The sequence below is a fragment of the Triturus cristatus genome, chromosome 10 (assembly GCF_964204655.1).
Source record: "Triturus cristatus chromosome 10, aTriCri1.1, whole genome shotgun sequence".
Classification (NCBI taxonomy): domain Eukaryota; kingdom Metazoa; phylum Chordata; class Amphibia; order Caudata; family Salamandridae; genus Triturus; species Triturus cristatus.
Window position 1 is genome coordinate 419,470,768 of NC_140593.1, and position 22,024 is coordinate 419,492,791.

The window sequence follows — 22,024 nt, forward strand, 5'->3', positions numbered from 1 at the left end:
GAGAAGATGGGCTCAAGCGTGTGTCTGGCGGAGTGGGTGGGTGTTGTGACGAGTTGTCTGAGTCCGAGGTTGCCGATCAGGGTGGTGGAGTTGGTGTCGTTGTTCTCGAGGTGGAAGTTCAGGTCCCCGAGGAGGATGTAGTCCGTGGAGGCGAGGGTGTGTGTGCTGGCGAAGTCAGCAATGGAGTTGCTGAACTGTGGTCGGGGTGAGGGTGGTGTTGGGGTTGGTGTGGATCTGGAAGTGCACTTGTTTGGCGGTGCTGAGGGGGTCGTCGGTGATGGTCGAGACTCTGAGAGTGTTCCTGTGGACGATGGGGATTCCTCCTTCTACTCCGTTGGTGCGGTCCCTGCGGGAGATCTTGTAGCCGTCCGGGATGGCTATGGCGATGTTGGGTGCCGAGGAGGGGTTCAGCCAGGCCTCCGTCAGGAAGGCGACGTCTGGGGCGGTTGAGTCGAGAAGGTCCCAGATTTCAACTGTGTGTTTGCGTGCGGAGCGGGTGTTGAGGAGGATGCATCAGAGGTGGTTCGGTTCTTTCCTGGTTGGTGGGTTGGCGGGTCGGGTGCTGGAGAAGGGTCCTTGGGTGCGTTTTGGGGCGGCCATGCAGCAGGTTTATGATCATCCAGCATTGAGTGCGTGGAGGGAGCTGGAGTCGTAGTGGAGGCGGGCCTCGTGGCGTTCGCGGGGGCCAGGGGTTCTGGAGCTGGGCGCAGTCCAGGTGCGGATGGGTGCAGACGGGCTTGGCAGGGGAGTTGGGAGGGAGGAGCAGCTGGGAGGAGGGAGGGAGCGGACGAATGGGAGCGGGGGGCGGGGCCTCAGGGGACACAGCAGCGGGAAAGCGGCAACGGCGAAGGGTACAGAAGTGAAAAAGGGCACAGCAGAACAGGGGAATGAAGGAGGCGAAAAACGGATACAATTAAACACAATAACAAATGCAGCCAAAAAACAAAGCAAGCAAGCAAAACCTAAGGCCTACCACTGGCCACTAGGGATGAGGCGCAGGTAGTAGCCTGCGGGTGGAGGCGGGCCTGGAACACAGTCAGCAGTGGCAGCTGGGCTCACGACACGGACACAGTCAGGTGGAGCTGCGCGGCATGGGGAGCGACCTGCCTGCCTGTAGACAGGGTCAACGGTCTCTCTCTTCACCGTTCAGCGGCCGCCATAAGAAGGGGAGGTGGGAGGAAGGAGCAGCTGGGAGGAGGGAGGGAGTGGACAAATGGAAGCGGGGGGGCGGGGACGCAGGGGACGCAGCGGCGGGAAAGCAGCAACAGCAAAGGGTACAGAAGTGAAAAAGGGCACAGCAGAACAGGGGAATGAAGGAGGTGAAAAACGGATACAGTAAAACACAATAACAACTACAGCCAAAAAACAAAGCAAGCAAGCAAAACCTAAGACCTACCACTGGCCATCAGGGATGAGGCGCAGGTGGTAGCCTGCGGGTGGAGGCGGGCCTCGAACACAGTCAGCAGTGGCAGCTGGGCTCAGGACATGGGCAGTCGGGTGGAGCTGCGCGGCGTGCGGAGCGACTTGCCTGCCTGAAGACAGGGTCAAGGGTCGTTCTTGGTGTCATGCTTCATCATAGGGGTCTTTGCGCCCCTCTATACGGAGAGCAGCGTGCTACTAACCAGAGGGTATGCGGGATGTAACACTATGTGTTGTGTGTGAGGGTGTGAGTGGTAAGGTCAGAAGTGGATGGTAAGTGAGTGTTAAAAAATACCTGGCAAGTGAGGACTAAAAGGATTCTTAGTAAACCTCCCTGCTGGTATTATTAAAAATGGTGAGGTGGAGTTTTGATGTATTAATGTACAAAACCTCCTGTGTGTGTCTGTGTCAACGTGTTTCGAAGCGTGCTACTTCTTCTTCAGGACGGGTACAAAGATCCCTACCCTACTCACATAAGACAGTATAATACCATCAATACATAGGGAATACTATGTGTTGAATAAATGTGTCAATGTTGCTAAATATGCCTATTATTGTCAATTTATATTGCGACAAGGTAATACCTTAATGTCAATCTCAAAAGAAACACAAAAGTATAAAAAGAACATTAGCTGGGTAGACTCACTCCAGACGTGAAGATCGTGACCTGTAAAGGTGATATATACAGTGTCTATAAAACACCCTCAGAAAATTAGTACTGGTGCAGTGTCCTGTAAAAAATGGAACAAAGACTAGACATACACAACATGTAACATAAAGCACACACTCTATATAGGACTATTCTTATTGGTTGTTGCAGTAATTCTACAAGGTGGAGAAAGTTTGTAAACACATGAGACAGATTCCATACTTGCTATCAAGAAGTCCGAGGCCTCATGAGTCTTCAGAACTCAGGGGACCCCGTGCTAATTGCACTCTGTAAGGAGAATGGTTGCATTAGCGATGTGCTAGGCACTTACTTGGTATGATCAGTGGTGTTCTTGTAGGAGCGGCTGTGCGGTGTTGATTATCATGGGTATATATGACATCGTTCTGGATTTTCCCAGTGGGCAAATAAATTCAATCAAAGCAATAGAGAATTTATACAGAACTAGTGCTTCTCATGTGTACATTAGATTGCCAAAAAAGTCTACAAATAATTTTAGTACAGTTACTTAGAAAGCAACCCAAATCTATTTAGGAATTAATGACTTAATAGTTAGCAAGCAGTTGTAATTGGCAGTGTCTACTACAGAAGCCCAATTATTTGTTTAGTTTCTCAAACATAAGTATCTTTATTTCTTTAGAGTAAGTGACAATAACATTACATACTTTAAAATCATTACATTGTTAACATAGCTCCATCCAAGCAGCATACTCTACACCTTCCACCGTCTTGTCTGTCTAAAGTTGTCTGTACACAATAGGACCACCATCAAATTCACATATCTTCATACAGAAGCTTTTTCCATTGTTGCTGAATCATGGGGCAAGGAGAGGTTATTCGACAGTGTCCATGCTTGATACTATTTTTAATCACTGGTTTGTTAGCACTTCAGATAGTACTGCCTTTCAATTAGGTACCCAAGTGCTTCTTTATGTACTTTTACTTCTTGAAAATATCTAGGTTCAGCAGTGAGAGCTTTTTCCAGAAGGCAGAAGATGGTTTTTAAGTCAGATAGAGTATGATAAAGTAATCACATGTAATAAATGTAATAATCAGGCAGAGCTATTACCATTAATATTTGCTCTGTATATACAATTGGTATACATAGATAGTTTGGTTGGCTACAATAAAGAAAAACAGAAGTTGACAGCAACTGCTAGAGTCAGTTTATATACCTCTAAAAACATTTCTAGTGATTAACCGAGAGAACTAGAAATTACAGCAATTGACTTCAATCAGGGAAAGTTTTATACAGTTCAATATTCTGTCCTCATTTAACTGTGTGGATTATGCCTGACAAACCAGTCATTGTTGGGGTAACTGGTCACAACAGTATAACTGTTGTTCTATGGATGTTGTATCATTTGTTCAAGTTTTCTTGAAGCTCATGTTTCTTTGGGTTTACTCACTTGTGCATAATGGTTCCCCAAAGCCCAATAGTTCACCACTCCAAAAACTATATTCCAACACATAGCTTTAGTAGTACTGCTGGTTTGCAGAGAGTACACTTGACAGCACCTGTAGTTCTGGACTATTCCGGAAAATGCCAATTGAAGATACAACAGTTCAATATTCTGTCCTCATTTAACTGTGTGGATTATGCCTGACAAACCAGTCATTGTTGGGGTAACTGGTCACAACAGTATAACTGTTGTTCTATGGATGTTGTATCATTTGTTCAAGTTTTCTTGGAGCTCATGTTTCTTTGGGTTTACTCACTTGTGCAAAAATGGTTCCCCAAAGCCCAATAGTTCACCACTCCAAAAACTATATTCCAACACATAGCTTTAGTAGTACTGCTGGTTTGCAGAGAGTACACTTGACAGCACCTGTAGTTCTGGACTATTCCGGAAAATGCCAATTGAAGATCCAACAGCCAGACACAATCTAGAAAGATGGACTCTTTTCCTCTGTTAAAACATGTCAAAGTCAATATTTCTGGAAGTCACTGGTGACAGGAAATATACCTGCGACCACAGTGGGACACCTTCAGATATAAAACAGATAGGGGACTATTCACAAAGATACTGTAAACTTCTATGTCCCTACCTCTCATTTTAGTGGTGGAGTCTGGAAAAATGTCAAATATGACCATATGGTTACACTAGCAGTAGCTTGAACACATTATTTTATGTTCTGTTCATGTGGTGGAGACCTCCACAACTGTGGCGAAGAACTCTTTAAGGTAAAGTATAGGGGAAATGTATAATAGTTTATTAAACTTTATAAACAGTTGTGAAACTATGTTTGTGTTACTTATTAATGTAAACTAACTATTGTAAATATAAAATATAATTTAAAAAAGTGCAACAGCACTATTAACTCACTCTTGAACTAGATATTTAATTAATTGACATATAATTAAAACATCTGCACTCAAAGTCAAATTTTTGTATTTATTTCTTATGTACCAAACATTACTGTATGGTACATATTTTTAATGTACAAAAGGTTATTATAAGAAAATATTTTTTTACCCTTTACATTTAATCAACTCAACAATAAAGTATATTGCTTAACATTATTTAGTTTGGGGTTTTATTTCAAATCTCTCCCTGACTCCATTATTTTCTGTAGAAATGTGTTGCAGTACCAATGGCTGGCCATGTGTAGTGCTGGACTTACTCTACGTCTGAGCTGGAGTACAATTATTATTGTTTTGGGTCCTTTATGGCTGTAGTAACTATAGAAGTGCAGTTTGTAAATAGGAATGGGCTTATTCTATGTGGGTGGGTACATGGCATTTCCTAACCTCCCCATAGTCTTTCCTTAGCCCCTCCCCACTCCTCCCCAAGCCCCTCCAGTACAGTAACACTTGAAAGTCTGAGTTTATTAAATATAACATAAAACTATATATATATCACTTTTCTTATACATATATACCTACCATGTACTTATGTATGTTCATATTTATTACTTTACTCCTAATTCAGCATCTCCAATGCACTATCCCATATCTCACCCTATACTTCTCTCAATATATCCTCTCCCTCCACTCTGACTCTTCCCAAACCCCATTCTACTACTATGACCCCCAAAATAACCCTTTCTAGACTGTTCCATCCTCTACTCCTCCTTGAATCATTTCAAACCTCTTTTACTATTTTGATATCCAAAACAAGCCTTTCTAACTCTTTTCTCATGTATCCCTCCTAGACTCATTCGATACCTCACCTTTCTTCCTAATCTACTTCTAGAGCCTGTTCCCCCTCCATCTCTACTTTACTCATACCAAATCTGCTCCTACTGCTATGCTCCCCAAATACACAATTTCTAGACCCTTCCCTTTTCTATCCCATCACTATCCTTTTCAATCCAACTAACAGACTCACATGTCCATCGCTCAAATTAATTTCATATTTCCCAATACTAATTCACCACTAACCCTTTTTGGGTTACGGAGTAGCGTGCTACTTGCCAGAAAGTGCTTTGATGCCTCGTCACAATTTTTAAGCGCTATATAAATGTAATTACAATACAATTTCAATATTTCCCATTTCCCTACCGCTCCTTTGTGTCCCTCATTTCCTATTATAACATAGGTGTATAGATTTAAATTATCCCCAGCACATGTAAACAGTCCTTTAAGCTAGTAAGATTGCACGTTGTGAGCAAAGATTGAAAAAAGTTGAGTAAAGTTTCGTAATTTTCTTTCTTTTATTGCCAAGTTCTTCCGACAGCCGACACGTGTTTCGTCACTTATGGGCAATCTCCCGCGACTTTAGCAAGGCTCTGTCTTTCTTGAAAGTGATTTTGTTTTGTGGTGATAATTCCAACACACAAAAGAGGGTTCTGTTCCTCACGACGTCCCACTACTGTTTAAGGGAAAGACCAAGGGATCCAAATACGTCCCCGAAGTCAGGATTCCTGCATCCATTATGGTGTGTGTTTCCTTTTCGACGTCGCTCCTCGTGTACCCCTGAGTAAAATTACGAAACTTTACTCAACTTTTTTCAATATTTGCTCACTTCGTGCAGTCTTACTAACTTAAATGACTGTTTACGTGTGCTGGGGATAATTTATCTCTTGTTTCTGTTAGCTATGGCTGATATCTTTGGGGGGATCAGTGGTGCTCCTCACCCTACAGCACCGTTACTAATTATAACGAAGCTTGCATACCTAGATGATAATTTCCTGAGTGGCACCATTATTCCTATACCCAATCACTACCTTACAATTGTCATGGGTGTATAGATTAGTTTATAAGAAGGCTTCATCAACAAGTAGCTCGTGAGCTACTGGTAGCTCTCCAGCTACCTGTAGGTAGCTCTTTTGTGTACAGTCCAGCGTACTAAATTAGGTTTTGCTTGAGTGAATTAATCTATGTATACTAAAATTAAGAGTGTATATTTGAGACACAAATGTGTTTATTTTCAGAACTTATAAGCCAATTTTTGGTGAAAAATGGCTGAATTTCCAAAATAAATTTAATCTGATATTTGATTGATACATCATTTGGCGCTGGAGACATTTTTACAAATGGTATTACCTTGGTACCAGAGGCATTACAGCTATGGTTGTTATATATCACCCATGTAGAGGCATTCTATATTGACAAATACTTTTTAACATTACTGCTGGCAACGGTACCTGATGCTCTGAAGGGATCACTGCTAATGATAGTGACCACTGATGTAATCTTGTCACTATTACATTAGTACAATTAGTACCTCTTGATGAGTTTCATTGAACATAAGTAGCTGTTATTACAGAAAGGGTTGGAGACCCCTGGTTTATAATATTTTGAAGAATTTAAGTGAACATTTTTCAAAAATGCAGTTGGTGAATAGACCCCTTAGATGCCAGTTTCTTGGTAATGACTGGTCATAGGTAAATTTGTCTGGTGGTGGGACACTGGAGTAGTTGCCTTCTATCTTTAACAAGGCAGACTTAGAGTCTTCCAGGGCTTCAAATCTTGATATCTCTGGAAACTTGCATCATAGAACATTGATTAAATGGTTTCAGGATCAGGATGACAATCTGACCCAAGCAAAGACAGTATGTAAACTAAATGATACTGACACCTTGCTTTCTTCTTAGATTTGGGCACGGTGATACATGCTCACACAAATCTAGGAGCAGTAAGTAGCACAACAGGTGCCCTCCTCTGATGTCTTCTTCACCTCCTCTACCTTCAGGTGATGCAACTGCCATTCACTTTGGGCATTTCCTGCATGGTTGTAGATTCTTGTGGGTCCTGAACAGTCTCTATTTATTAAGTCATTCTCAACATTGATTATCCTATGTTCTCTTAGTTCTATTGTGTTTTTTCAATGTCTGAGGACAGCTCCTCTTCTTTCAAGGCAGTATTTTGTTTAATCTCCCTCTCAAGATACAACAGCAAAGCTAATATGATGTTTTAGGATTGGTCCAGAGTGTAGATTAACAGCAACTTGAAGCTCTGACGTTTTATCAAAGTATGCAAAAAAGAGTTTGGGCTGGACTGTTTCTTTTGGAGCAGGATCAAGACTGATATGCATATAGCTGCGTCGAAACTTAGGTGACAAGGTGTGCAAAACAATGAATTGGGATGCGGCCAGAGTGATTACCAGTGGATGTAATTAATCCAAGCCTTCCATTATTCACTTTTTTCTATACATAGAAATGTTATAGCAAGATCTGCAGAGTATTTCAGGTGTCCTGATGAATACATTCCACTGCCTTCAGAAGGTTGGCATTTTTCAGACTGGAGGAGTTGGTGGGAAGTCAGAGCCAATGAAGAGTGCCAAATTCACAATTTCAGCCAGCTAGAATTTGTGCTGGGAAATGACAAATTGGCAGTTGCCCATGGGCTCCTTTTGATACCCTGTGTTCCCCTATGCCTATCTCACCGCCTGAGAGGAAAGAATGGTGTGAGCATGGACAACAGCTGGGATTATAGTAGCACCACCGCCATCACCATTACCTCGACTCACTTGACATATTTAAAGATTCCTGTGGCTTTTTACACTGCAAGTGCTTCAGCCCAAGCACAAGTTGTTCAAAGACCTCTCACTTACTGTTTAATTTGAGCTTGCTAGCTGGCCTTATTTTTTTTTTCAGAAACAAACTGCAAAAGCAGATATTTCAAAAAAAAAAACCAATTAATGACCATTTTTCTCAGAGTGTGAAACACTGGCTGTTCTTTCCTACCCAGGACCACCAGGTCAGAAGCCTTGCTTTCAATAAGCACAGCTTGGCTGTGAAGATGGCAGTCCTGTTGACCTAGTGTATCTGTCAACTAATGTATTCCAGAAGGTTCACCTGGCACAAGAAACTGGAACTAATTGGAATGGCAAGTTTTCCAGCTCCCTTCCAAACACAGACTGGTGATCCAACTGGAGAGGAGGACACAAGCTTGTGCTATCAATCTAAACATACTTGCTTTTCTAACACAGTGTCCCAGCATCTTATGCAGACAGGGAACTCCCCGGGGCAGCATTTTTCTATGAACAACATTTCTCAATTTCTGGATACACACATACTTGCTTGATTCATATATACAGCTAAAACCTCCTAAGAGTTTAAACAAAGTTGCTCAACTACTGCCCCATTCATACAGAACTCACTGCATAACTATGAACTTACCCACCTTCCTGCTGCTCATTAAGAAATTCTAAAATCACCTCTTCTACTCTCACAGGTCAGTAGAGGTTAAGTAATGGCTTGATCTTGCAGGCCAGCAAAGAGGGGAGTAAAGAAATGAGTAAAGTAGGAGAGGCTATTTTGGAAAATTGGAGGATAGAGGGAAGACCTACGTGGGGACATAGCATTCAGGGGGTGTTCATGCTGAGCATGCGTCTCTCTACAGGATTTTCTATTCTCGCTTCGGACAGAGCAAGAGGGTGCATTTTTATACGCTCTGGCAACATTTAATTAGCAGATATGCTGTGTTGTCTAAGGTTAGTCTAGAATTTCATATATGTATTGTGACTCTAAGGCAAACCAGTGCTAAAGGGATTGTGCTCTCTCCCCTAAATATGGTAGTATTAACCAATACCTAATTGGCACATTTAATTTACTTGTAGACCCTGCAGTCTGTAAATTAAATGCTACTAATGAGTTGGGTATTTTCTTGTCCCAACTTTATGGTGCCTGCAGCCTGTTCCTGGGTCACATGAATAGGTGTAGCTGGAAGTTGATCTTTGGGTATTGCTCCCAGACAGTGGAACACAGGGAAGCTAGGTATTGCAGGATGGGCCTCTAATTTAACAAGGAGGTGCTGTCACTTAGTACACTTGCACAACTCAAAGGCCCTGCCTGAGCCCTCAGGAAGAGAACAGGCTTCGCCCATCTTGAACGCAGCACCTAGACTCTACCAGCTTTGAGTCTTGCCCTCCCAAGAGGTGCCACCTTAGTCTTGGACTCTTGGAAGTGGGCCTGAAGGTGCTCTGCCAGCTTAACTGTGGTGCCAGCAGAACCAATGTATTGCAGCGCATCGCTTCTCAAAAACTATCATCAGAGCTGCTGTGTGGCATAGCACCTCACCAAACTCCATATCGGAACTGCTGCCCAATGCATCCACAATGCAGGACTTTGCATCGCAGCTCATACCCTCCTGAGAACCGCAGCTGCACAACTATTCCTCAGCGCATGCCTTCACATCTCAAACCCCTTGTTGACGACATCCATGGCGACAATGCAGGGCTCTGTATGGCAAGCCTTGCACCCTCTTTGGAACCAGCTGGTGCGTAATGTTTCTTCAACGATAGACTTTGCACTGCAGGATTTTAAGGTTCTTTGTTCAGCCAGCCTAATTTGGTCCTTGTAGTTGGCGAGCGCTCCATCGTGGTTGGCCTGAAGTTGTGACTTTGACGCGTTCTGGCATGACCAGAAAATTACAGCTGGCTCTTTGTGTTTTTTGGCACTATTTTCACTTAAATATCTGAAATTGCATCTCTCCAGTACTACTGATTGGATTTTTGCTCTATTGGTCTTAAATTTTTTGTAACATTTTACTAAATTTTTCTAAATTTGTGTTGGATTTTTCATGTATTGTGTTTTACTTTATTGGTTTTGAAGTACTATATAAACACTTTATACATTGCCCCCAAGCTAAGCCCTGACTGGCCTGTGCCAAGCAACCAGAGGATTGAGAACAGGTTAATTTGGGATTTGCTTGTGACTTCTCCCTGACAAGGACTGTGGTTGCTGCTTGAGTAGGGTTTTATCCCCCTCAACCAGTAACCCAATTCCTTGCATATATCTTGACTAAATCTTTGTCATCTATATCTGAAAGATGCATATGTGGCGTTAAAAGTAAATCTATACTTCCTCTATATTGGCTTACCTAACAATATGTTGCCCCTCAATATTCTGTCCATGACATTCTGGTACCATGATATTCCTATCGTCTATATTCCATAGTACAATCCATTCTCCTTTGTTCACACACAATATGAGTAGAACAAGTGGAGGCCTACCCTGCTGCCAAGTCAATATTATAGCTTATACATATAAAGATTCGTTTTGATTGGACAGCTGGTAAATAAAGCAGTTGCTCCGATTGTGGTGCAGAGGCCTTGTGTCCTCTGGATGAGCGAACACTGCTGCATAGCATTCACTGCACAAAATAAGTCCAATTGTGAATAGAGTATTTAAAACAAATATGAAATAATACCTTCTAACTTAGATGCTCACGCAGGAAGGGGCATTTTGCTAAACAAAGGCCCAGAATTACTAATGTTTAACCCCAGTCAGTAGCATCAAAGGGAGAGAACAAACTGTGCCATATTGATAAAGACTTTTCACATTTCTCTCCCCTGAGCACATGGTGCACTTTTGGCTGCCATGCGCAAATGCACACAACCTGACACCATACTGCAAAGGTGTGTGTGTTCTTTAAAGCCTATGTTTTGTATCGGAAGAGGACTTGTTTTCCCCCATTACAGTCGCCTTGAGGAAGCGTAAGAGTTTGATGCAAATCCATGTCTATAAGTGTTTGTAAAGCAATCAAATGAAAACAAGCTCACTACCATTTAAATATAGCTTCGCAAATGCCTTTCACTCATGCATTAAAAGAACCCTCACCCACAAACCTAGTTGGTGGCATGCTTCAGCATTGGGTTCCCACCCCAGACGCTATCTTTTTGGTTGCAATCTGTGACAGTTACTAATTATCCCAGCAGTGTATGACTATAGGCCCCATCCCCTCCCCTCAGAAGATCCATGTCACCCTGAAATAGTGCAATTAAAGTAGATGAAACAATTGATAGACACCTACGTTACATTCTGCACATTCACTTTTTTCCCCCATCAAGCCTTGTAATGAAATGCATGAATGTTTGTATTGCACTTTGTCTGTGTGATTTCAGTCATGACCCTCCTAGAGAGCCCAAAATATTTCCTTCCGTGGAGGCAAACAGAGGACTAATGGCATGGTATGCTTCATGTGGTAGGATGATAGAATCTATTTCCCACATGTATGTTGACTTGGTGCGGAGAACTGTGCTCAAGCATGATGCGCACATTTGCATGGTATGAGTGCGCTGTACAGGCTTTGCACAATGTCTTCAGTGCTATGTGTTACCATCATAGTCTGAGAAGGTTGGTGAAAATAGTAAGTTACCAACCACTTAGCACTATTTTTGCATGCTTTAGCACACATGCGAACACTGACTAGGGCCTCTCTAGTAACCTGGTCCTGACAAAAGTCATGATTAAGGAAGAGACCATAGCATCAAGGGATTTGAAAGCTGACCAAACAATCATCTTAAAACAGGCAGACAAGGGGAGAGTTGTTGTAATACAGAATAAAGAGGATTACAGGACTGAGTGTAACTGTCTCCTGGAAGACAGGAAGAACTATACAATCCTCCCCTAGATCCTGCAACACAACTGAGAAACAAGATAATCTTGTGGAGGAAGCCCAGTCCAATGGGGCAATTTCCAAAAATGAAGCAGAATTCCTCTGCATGACCAGCCCCAAAATACCCAATTTCTAAACACTTCCAAAGACACCACCAGCTGGCCGCTTGATCATGTCGAGTGTTAGGCTCTTTTCTAGAGCTGCTATCCTGCTTCTGTGGTTTCTTGCTCAAATCTATAGTGCAGGGCACCCCTACTTACCTGAAGGACACTATAGATATTCTAAACTTACTCACAAACATAGAATACAATACTACCAATAATTCATTAGTGAGCCTTGACATTGAGAGCTTGTACACAAGCCTACCTCAGGAGGAAACACTGACAGTTATCAGAGATGCTCTTAAGCAGGAGGAATTGGAATACAACATCCCTAGGAGATTCATATTAGACTGTGCCCACCTAGCCCTTATAAAGTACTTCTTTGAGTTTGGTGATAAAGGAAAGAAAAGTATCTGGTCACTAAGCCCAATGTTTGCACATCTATCTATAGTTATTGTCTGTAATAAAAATATAATATCTGATGTTTAAACATTTAGTAGTGCAATCATGCTAAGCACCCAGCGACCTTTAGGAAATTGTCGGCAGTATATAAACAAAGTGCAGACCCAATGTCCGAAACAGAGATGCACTGAAGCACACACAGTCCAGGGCACAAAGGTAGATCTCTTCTTTGTAAGTTTCTGTTGTAATGGAAACACATCCTAAATTACAGCTCTCCGTACAAGAACATAAAATTGTCAAAGCAGTATATAGATGACATCCTTATAATCTGGGATGGAGAGAGACAATTGATCACACCATTACTGGAATATATTAATGGTTTTGACAGTAATCTGAAGTTCATGCACATGTTGGAAAACACATCCATTACATTTTTGGATTGAACGATATTTGCAGAAAATGACCAGGAGTGGCCTGTGCAGGTAAGAACAGTGGGACCGGTTGGGGGAGATGACAATGAGGGAAAATTAAATATTTATTTATTCTTCTGTTGAGTCCCCTTGGCCCACCGCTCTTACATGCAAGGGCTGCTCCTGAAAATAACGGACTACAGACCAAGGCTCATCACAAAACCACGGATAAGAGCACACTGCTCAAATATGACAGTTTTCACCCGAGAGCACTAAGGGAGAATTTACCCTATGGATAGTTTTTAAGGTTGAGGAGAAATTGAAGCAAAACCATAGACTTCAATTCACAAGCACAATCCCTGGCTGGCGGCCAAGACGTGATACTCCCTCCCCACCCACCTACGTCTGATCCAGGATCATCTCTCCTTCAGGAAGCTCCTCAAGACCTGGCTCTTCGAGCAGTAGCGACTCCCCCCCCCCCCCCCCACCCCCTCCCACAGCACCTTGAGACCCTCGCGGGTGAGTAGCGCGCTTTATAAATGTTCTTGATTGATTGATTGATTGATTAACAAACATTGGTGCATCCTTCAAACAAGGAAGCTTAAATGAAAAAAATCTCAATTCTCCTTCAAGAAACCCAGTAGTTTAAAGGACAGGCTGGTATCCACCTGCCCCAAAAACCAAACTAAACCAAGGAACACTGTGCTGAACAATTGGGGCTTTCCAGATGTAGTAGTAGGACACTAGGCATATGGGAACTGCAGCATGTACCTACTTACCTCAACTGCAAAAATGCTCAATCTAGAACTAGGAAAGGTGTGGGTAATTAAAAAGCACACCAACAGTAACTCTACCAATGTGATCTATATGATCATGTGCCCCTGCATGCTTCGCTACATGGGAATGACCAGTAAAAAGATTAAGACACGGATCTGCGAGCATTAGAGTAACGTCAGATGCAAACAACACAACAGGGATTACGGACCACTTCCTCAGGAAGGCCACAGGTACCACACTCTGAGGGACATAACATGTCCTTTTAATGATGCCCCTCTTTGCCCCTCACTATTACACTAGGGCCAGATTTGCCTTGCTAATTATGATATAGGTACTATACATCACCCATTACGGCTCATGAAAGTAAAAATCACAGTAGCAATCATTTGAGGAGCAGACTAACCGATTTTTTAGATTAAAAGTCCCTATCTTGTTAAACATATTGGTCAATATCGCTGACCATCAGCCTTTGTTGCTGCTCAGTTTAGCAAACACTGCAGATTCACAGGGGGTCTATAGATGGGTTCATAAAACACTGCATCTCTAACATAGTGCAAATGTTTATCCAGACACACCAGCGAGGCAAGTTTACAATATGCGTGTTGTCAAATCCGGCATTCTAATTCACTGCTCCATTACTGGGTTACCAATTTTAGTGACTAAAGGATTAGCCACAGACACATCCACGAGGGGCGTAGACTTGTGGGAGGTATGGGTCACTCCCACTACTGTGCCCAGCACGTGACGTATTATCCATGCCTACATGTGGAAATGCTAAGCTCTGATACGCCGGCAGGACTATTTAGTCTATGCTGGGCATACTTGTCTGAATAGTGCTTCTTATTGTATTCACTCTAGAAATTGCAAGAAGGTTGGTGAAAATCGTATGTTACTGCCACCATTTTTGCATGATTTAGCGTGCTTTCAACCTGTCACTAGGGTCTTCCTAGCAACCTCATCCTGAAGAAAGCCATTGTGACTCAGAAAGCACGCATGTTTGTGTGAAACATGCTGACCTAACACTAGGATGTGTGAGACCATTATTATCTCACTTCACGTCCATCGTCACAGTTTTTAATCCTAACCAAAGGATCCATGATTAAAACTTCCCAAGGGCCGAATCACCTTGAGGCAGTTTTAATTCACCCACAAATGCACGATTTTCAGGCATCACAGCACAACTGAAATGCACTAGGTGTCTTAGGTGGTAACCCAATGAAGAAGATGAAGCAGGCCACCAACTAGTTTGGTGGGTGATGGCTCTTTTAAAAAAAACTAATGGTTTTTCTGAAAACATAATTGAAAGTCTTTTGAGATGCTATATTTGAATGGTAGCAAGCTTGTTTTCATTTGATTGCTATATTGATAAGGCGAAGAGAAACAAGCTTAACTCAATTTCTCATTCTCCTGTTTTGTTTACCTTATGAATGTAAGTAGACAGGGATTTGCTTCAAAACCCATGGATGGTTACATGGAATGCCTCCTTGACACAAAGTAGCACTAAGTAAGTATAATGCATCTTTGCATTACTTTGGTATATTTTCCAACTGAAATCCTGGTTTGCATTGAACAGTAAATCCCACCTCAACGCTTTGCCCTAGGTTTGCATCACAAAAGTTACACAACCTGCAGAATGTGTTAGTAAATCTGGGCCAAAGTGTTTTACCAAAGTAACATACAGTACACATCTGTGAGTAATGCTCATGATTTGTTTTGAAAGGCATCATGTAATTATGCTAATTATAATAATGATGAAAAGATTGGGAAAATTCATAATAACACCAAAAGATACCCCTGTGATGATAGAAAACAGACTGAGCAGTCAAGAAGACCAAAGCAAGTATTTGGTGGAAAAAGCCAGGTCTTGAGAGCTTTAAATAAAGCATGATGGTCAGCTAAAAGACACATTGTGAGGGGCAAGTAGTTTTAGTGTTTGACTGTCAGGTAAGGGAAATATCAACCTTTCATAGACAGTAAGCCAGACATGAAGCCAACGGAGGGCAGAAGCATGAGTGTAAATGTGCAAGCCTCATAGTAATCCACAGATAAGGCAAGCAGCCTAATTTTCAATTCCTTGCCACTAAGCAAGAGGATAAAGTTTAATTGAAGTTTAAGGAGTTCGAAAATCTTCTTAGATATTTCAAGACATGGTCCATGGTTTGGTGGGACCCAACTGGGAGGAGAGACATGATTTCTACAAAGGATGCAAAAGCAAAAGAAGCAAGATGAAGACGCTTTGGAGGTCCATGTGGAAAAATAAAGCAAAACATCAAAAAAACATGTTGCAATAAAGGTGAAAAGCTTAGCACTGCAGACCATGAGTGGGATGATAAAAATGATCTCACCACTAGAACCACCGTTTTAAGTGTGTTATGTTTTTGTAACTTGGTGCTCACCCGAGTCTCTATACTGATAAGACAGAAGTGAAACTGCAATTGGATATCCACTGATTTTTCCTTGATCCTAAAATATAATGACAATTTTAGTGCAATCAATGTCACTGGCCATAGAATACTCAAAAAGAGAATTTCAGTTTGCCCAAATTTAACTCATGTTATAACGAAGGAAAGCTTAGTCATGAACCCTGAGGGACTCCATGATAGACATAATCAGATTTTGAATGGGAGGCAGATGCACTGCCTGAGCATGGTTCACCACATATGATATAAGCCAAGATAAAGCATAGTCACTGATCATTCATGTAAAAGGAAGGCAAGAAAAAGTTTGTGAGGGACATTGTTGAATGCGGTAGATAGAAATAACAAAAGGTTATACTACGTTACGCCAATTTTTATTTCTTATTTAAAAAAAGTATATATATATATTTTCATTAGTTTTACAATTCACAAACAGGCTTCAGCTAAGCATAACAACTCATCACATTGCTGTTGTATAGTACAGTCATGGATTGCATTAATAGCACAGTTAGCCTTCAGTATAGTAGTCTAGAAAAATCGGTATGGTAGAACACATCAGATAAGGTCAGCAGTGAAGTATTGAACACCAGGTCCTTCGAGGCTGTTTATTCACGCTCCTCCCACGCCCGCCCACTGTCTGAATATTTCCTCCTGTGGGGGCACTGGAGCTCAAACATTTCCCCGTGCTCCTCATTTGACTAGGTGTTCAAGCAAGTACATCCGTAAGTGGTCCCATATGTCTCTCGGTCAGGAGGCAGGTTGCATTAGCTCTGCATACGTAAGTAGTTGGTCTTGGCAAACTATGAGGTCACTCAGCCACTCCTTGAACTTGGGAGCCCGCCCTCTCCCCCACCTACAGGCTACTCTGCGTTTGGCTAGTAACAAGCCCAGTGAGGCATATTTTCTAACTGAGGGGTCAAGTCTTGCTGTGTATCCTAACAGTGTCGTGAGCGGGGTATCTGGGAGAGGAGAGCCAATCATCTGTCCCAATGCATCTAGCATCCGTTGCCAGTATCCCCGAATGGGGGGGCACTCCCCCGCCAAGTGTAGAAATCCAGCTCCCGTCTCCCTGCATCTATCGCATTTATCATTGTCTCTCAACTGAAGTCAGTTGAGTCAAGCAGGAGTGTAGTATAGGTGGTGCATGAATATGAAGTGTATAGTGCACAGCCTGCTGCTTGCCGATATGTTCCTGGGCTGTTGACAGCAATATGTCCACTGCTCCTCATTAAGGGGGGTCCACAGGTCCTCTTCCCAGTTGGCCCCTGAGGTCTGTTTCGCCTCAGGACTTTCTGCTTGGGTGGTACGATAAAGCATAGAAACCACGTGTGTGGGCGTAGACTTTTGTAGTAGGGCATGCAGTGGGGCTAGGGTCGCAGGTTCAGTGGGAAAGTCATGGGTGGCATTTTTAACATCTTAGCGGAGCCTTACATATAAAAATAGCTCCATTGAGGTAGGCAGTCGGTCCTGGAAGAAAGTCTTGCGGGTGCGAAAATGACCGCTCTCATATAAGGTCCCCCAGGTCAGCACTCCATGCTTCTGGAGCATTTGCCGGCAGCTCGCCTCCTGCATTACCGGAGATCCGGGCGATGTTCCCAGCAGTGGGGAGTTTAGCATAGGCACTTGTAATCACTTAGCAATGCCGCGCCATGCCATGGTTGTGCAGTTAACCTTTGTCGGGTCCCTACTCCTAGGGTTCACAGGCGATCCCAGATAGGTCGTGCTTTGTACGGGTGACATGTACCCCTGCTCCACAGCCAGATGTGGCATGTACGGAGGTGGTCATATCCAATATGCAGCAAAGTGTGCTTGTGCGCACAGAAAGTATGGCTCCATATCTGGTGCCTTGAACCCCCACTCGCAAATGGCTTGATTAAGGTCCCCCATTTCAGTCTAGGTTGTCTTCTGCCCCAAATCAGCTGGAGCAGTTGGGTTTTAAGGGCTTTAACCCTTTCACCGCGGCGGGAATTCCGCTGCGGTGCTGGGGGGTGCGGGGGGGCAGCGCGGTGGCGCTGTGCTCATGACGGAGCCGCTCCGTCATGAGCCACGGTTGGGCTGTGCTCATGACGGAACGGTTCCGTCATGACTCCGCCCAGTTGCGTTGTCCCACCGCACAGGCGGGGAAACAGCGCCGCGTAGGCGGAGCGGCCGCCAACGGGCGTGTCATGACGGAACCGTTCCGTCATGAGCACACGGCAACCGTGGCTCATGACGGAACGGTTCCGTCATGAGCAGGGAAGGGGTTAAAATAGTGTTTACTAGGTGCATAAGGAACATTGATGAAAAGTTAGAGCAGTTTCGGGAGGATTATCATCTTAATCAGTGATATGTGCCCTGCCAGTGAAATAGGCATGGAGATCCTTCTAGTTATGGAGTTTGTCAGGGCCTCTAGCGCTCGGCCGCAATTGGTCCGCATAAGCTTCGTCCTGTCCCTAGTTACCATAAGCCCTAAATATTTCACTTCCGTTTCGCACCAAGTCAACGGATAATCAGGACTATGTGGCTGAACCGACTGAGTAAGGGAAAAGATCTGGGACTTCTCCAAGTTGATATTGACCCCGGAATACAATCAAAATTGTAGAAATTCTCGCAATATTGGGTTCAGACTGATTTCGGAGTCTCACAGATACAGTGTGATATTGTCTGCATAGAAGGATATCAGAATGTGCCTCTCGGGATATCGGAGTGCATTCTCTCGATTATGTTGCCGGAGCTTGGCTGCAAGAGGCTCCATGGCCAACACGAAAAAAGGAGGGGGGATAATGCACATCCCTGTCTCATTCCGCTCATGATTTGAAAGCTGGGGGAGCACATTCCATTAATCAGCACTTTGGCCTGTGGTTCATCTTAGAATAGTTGGATCCGTGACAGGAAGGGAGGCGAGAAGCCCATACGCCATAGGACACCAGTGAGATAATCCCATTCAAGGGAGTGAAAAGCCTTAGTGGCATCTAAACGACTTCCACCGCAGCTAGATCCGGGTTGATGTTCTGCATAAAGGCAAAAAGAGTGCTCAGGTTGTACAACGTCACCCACCCTGGAACAAAGCCTGATTAGTCAGGCAGTACCAAAGCAGACATGAGGAGGCTCAGTCGGTTCGCAAGTATTTTTGCTAGTATGTTTGCATCACAATTTATGAGCGATAGTGGCCTGTATGAATCGCATTTGTCGCCTGGCTTCCCGGGCTTTAATATGGAAATGATGAGTGCCTCTCGCATCGTCCTCGGGAGGAGTCCTGTCTCTCGAGCCTCTTCATATACACTTTTGAGTATCAGGATGAGGCAGTCACTATATGTTTTGCAAAATTCCGCAGTGCGGCCCTCTGTGCCGGGGGCTTGTCCAGAGCGGAGTTGCATTATCGCAGCATGCATCTTATCTTCCTCAAATGCAGCTGAGAGGAACTCCCTCTGGCCATCTCCCAGCCGTCCCAGCAGTACATTTTCAAAGTAGGGGTCAAACTCTATGGGCTGTGTTCTATGTGTGGTATAGAGTGTGGTGTAGAATGCATGGAAGGTTTCATTAAGTCTGGTGTATCTCTGTATGCTGTCCGTCTGTGTCAATGACCTCTAAGAAAGTGTTGGAAAATCTCAGTTTGTGGACCAGTTCAGCAAGGGCTTTTCCAGGCCTTTCTCCCTCCCCATATTTTCGGGCTTGGTGATATTTCCCTCGGACAAGCACTCTCTTTCTGCCTTATCTTGCTATTCGCACAGCGCATCCCTAATTTTCTTCTGCAGATCCTCGATAGACGTAGTCTTTAATGTGGCCTCCATCTGTCTAAGGTCAATTTTCAGCTTTCACAGTGTGTTGTGTGAATGTCCCTCAGGATCCCTCCACCCTTTGCTATACACACCCCTCGAATGGTAACTTTGAAGGCCTCCCATACCATGGACAATAGGGACACCGTGTCTATATTTTGCGGGTACGCCAATTTTATTTAACTGGTGTCAAGGACTGTGACAAAACAGACTCCATGCTGCGGAAGGCCAGAACCTAGATGGCACAGGATCCAACAGTGTGTTGTATAAAATATGGAGAATAACTGTTTTTCATATACTATTATTGTAAGGGGCAGAGAGATGGGTCTACAATGACGAGTATTTTTTGAAGCGCACGTTCACCCAAGAGTACCTTGGTGCTAAATAACAGATGTTTATTGTTACCCAACCCAATGTTACTCATTTTATCGATCTCAGAAGGATGATAGGCTGAGTGGAACTGCCGGAATTTGAACCTGTGACCATGAGGCTGAACACAGGCCCCTACAGTGGACACATTAGTCCACTGAGCCACCAGACCCAGCTAAAAAAGAATGGTATATACAATCCTCAGCACACGTCCACAAGGTAAAGACATGAATAATGTGAAATTGTGTACACAAATTATAGAACAAAGTAGTTGTAGTCCTTTCTTTCATTCTTTTCTTTTTCTTGTTACTGTATAGAGTTCTTAGCCAGCCAACATGTGTTTCGTCACCACACAGGGAAATTGTCCAGCGACTTTTTCAAGGCTAAGTAAACAAATACAAAATAAAGAGGCCATTGTAACACCATAAAGAAACTGGTGTACAACAGACAAGTAAATAAATCTCACCGTGACTTAGTAAGGCTCCAATCACAGATTGGAGACAAATTTTTATACATGCACAGTGTGGATCCCTAGTGACCCAATTAAAACATAGAAGAAAACAGGTGGGGAGAAGGTCTTATAATCCGGATGTTTTGAAGGAACCCAAATTAATCCCAAGCACTTTAGCAGTGAAGAATACCAATGTGAGTAAATATAGCGACTAAGAGAATCAAGAAAAGAATGCATATCAATAATATGCGGGAAAGCACCAAAGAACATCCGGAAGGTACAATATACACAATCCAAATCCGAAGGTCATGCATGAATAAATCGTAGCCAAATGCCTCCACAGTCTCTGGTTAAGATCTAAGGTGGGGAAAATGAAAGCAACAGTAGTCAAAATCCAAGCCCATCCAAGGCCAAACCACTCCTTAGAGAATGACTAAAAAGTAAAACCACAGTATCACCTACTTCTCATATGGTGATAATTCCATCCTACATGTAGGTAAGAGGCTATTCCACAATCATGGATTCCAATTCGAAATTAAAACTTGTTGGTGATTCTAATTAGATCAGATTGAGTCTAAATCCGGAAACCGGAAAACAATATATGTATATAGACTCACCGGTAAGGTTCTGAGTACAGCCCTAAACCACACATCCTCTAAATCTATATCAATTGCACCATGCAATGTGGTAACCTGATCCGTACACAATTTTAGGCACTCAGTCCATATGGTAAGATATCCTCCATATGTGTGGCATCCACGGTTAAATAGAATGCTCACAACGCATTTCAAGCCTGCATAATATTTAATATTAATTTCAACGCTCAGAGCCCCCACTGTCTGTGTTGGAGCTTAAATTATTTGCTAGATGCGGCATCATAAATCCTTAGGATATAGCCATCTTCACTAAAGTATTACAAAACATATTCCCCCGGATGCCTCAAAATGCATACTTTATGTGTCACTTAATAACGCAGTCATGAGCAATAATCACGGAGTCATGAGTAGTAATCACAAGCGTAGGCTCAAAATTCCATAAGGCCAACCCCCACGCTTACCAAGCATGGGGAAACGGACAGGTAAGTCCCCTCCAAACATCCTCGTGTATAAGGTAACACCTCTTATCAGAAAATGAAATGCCCACCGTAAACATAACGTCTCCCTCAACTGTAGCCAAATGATGCTGCATAGTTCAGCCACATTCTCCCATCCTTATCGGCTAATGTAAGTAGTCCGTCTCCAAAAAGCCAACCGTGTCCTCTAGTACAAGACGCGGTCCGCTGAAAGGCCAGTATTTAAATAGCTCCCGCGTTCTGCAACCAGTCAACATGGAGAGAGGACAATAGTCTCTGTCCCCCATCCTCGGGCGCCACCTTAGAGTGTGCACCGCTAAGTCCAACCATTCTGAACTCCTATTGGGCAGCATCTTTGAACGGAGTAGATCATCCGACACGACATTGCAGTTACCAA

General features: G+C 43.3%; 1 long non-coding RNA gene across 1 annotated transcript in view; it reads right to left on the minus strand.

The window, feature by feature from the left end:
- LOC146789546 (uncharacterized) overlaps nucleotides 1–21,806 on the minus strand; it is a 67,817-nt gene extending 46,011 nt beyond the window's left edge. The window contains exon 1 of the long non-coding RNA XR_014969819.1: nucleotides 21,699–21,806. This is a non-coding gene — a long non-coding RNA (uncharacterized LOC146789546). The remainder of the gene's footprint in view (nucleotides 1–21,698) is intronic.
- Between the last annotated feature and the right edge of the window lie 218 nt (nucleotides 21,807–22,024).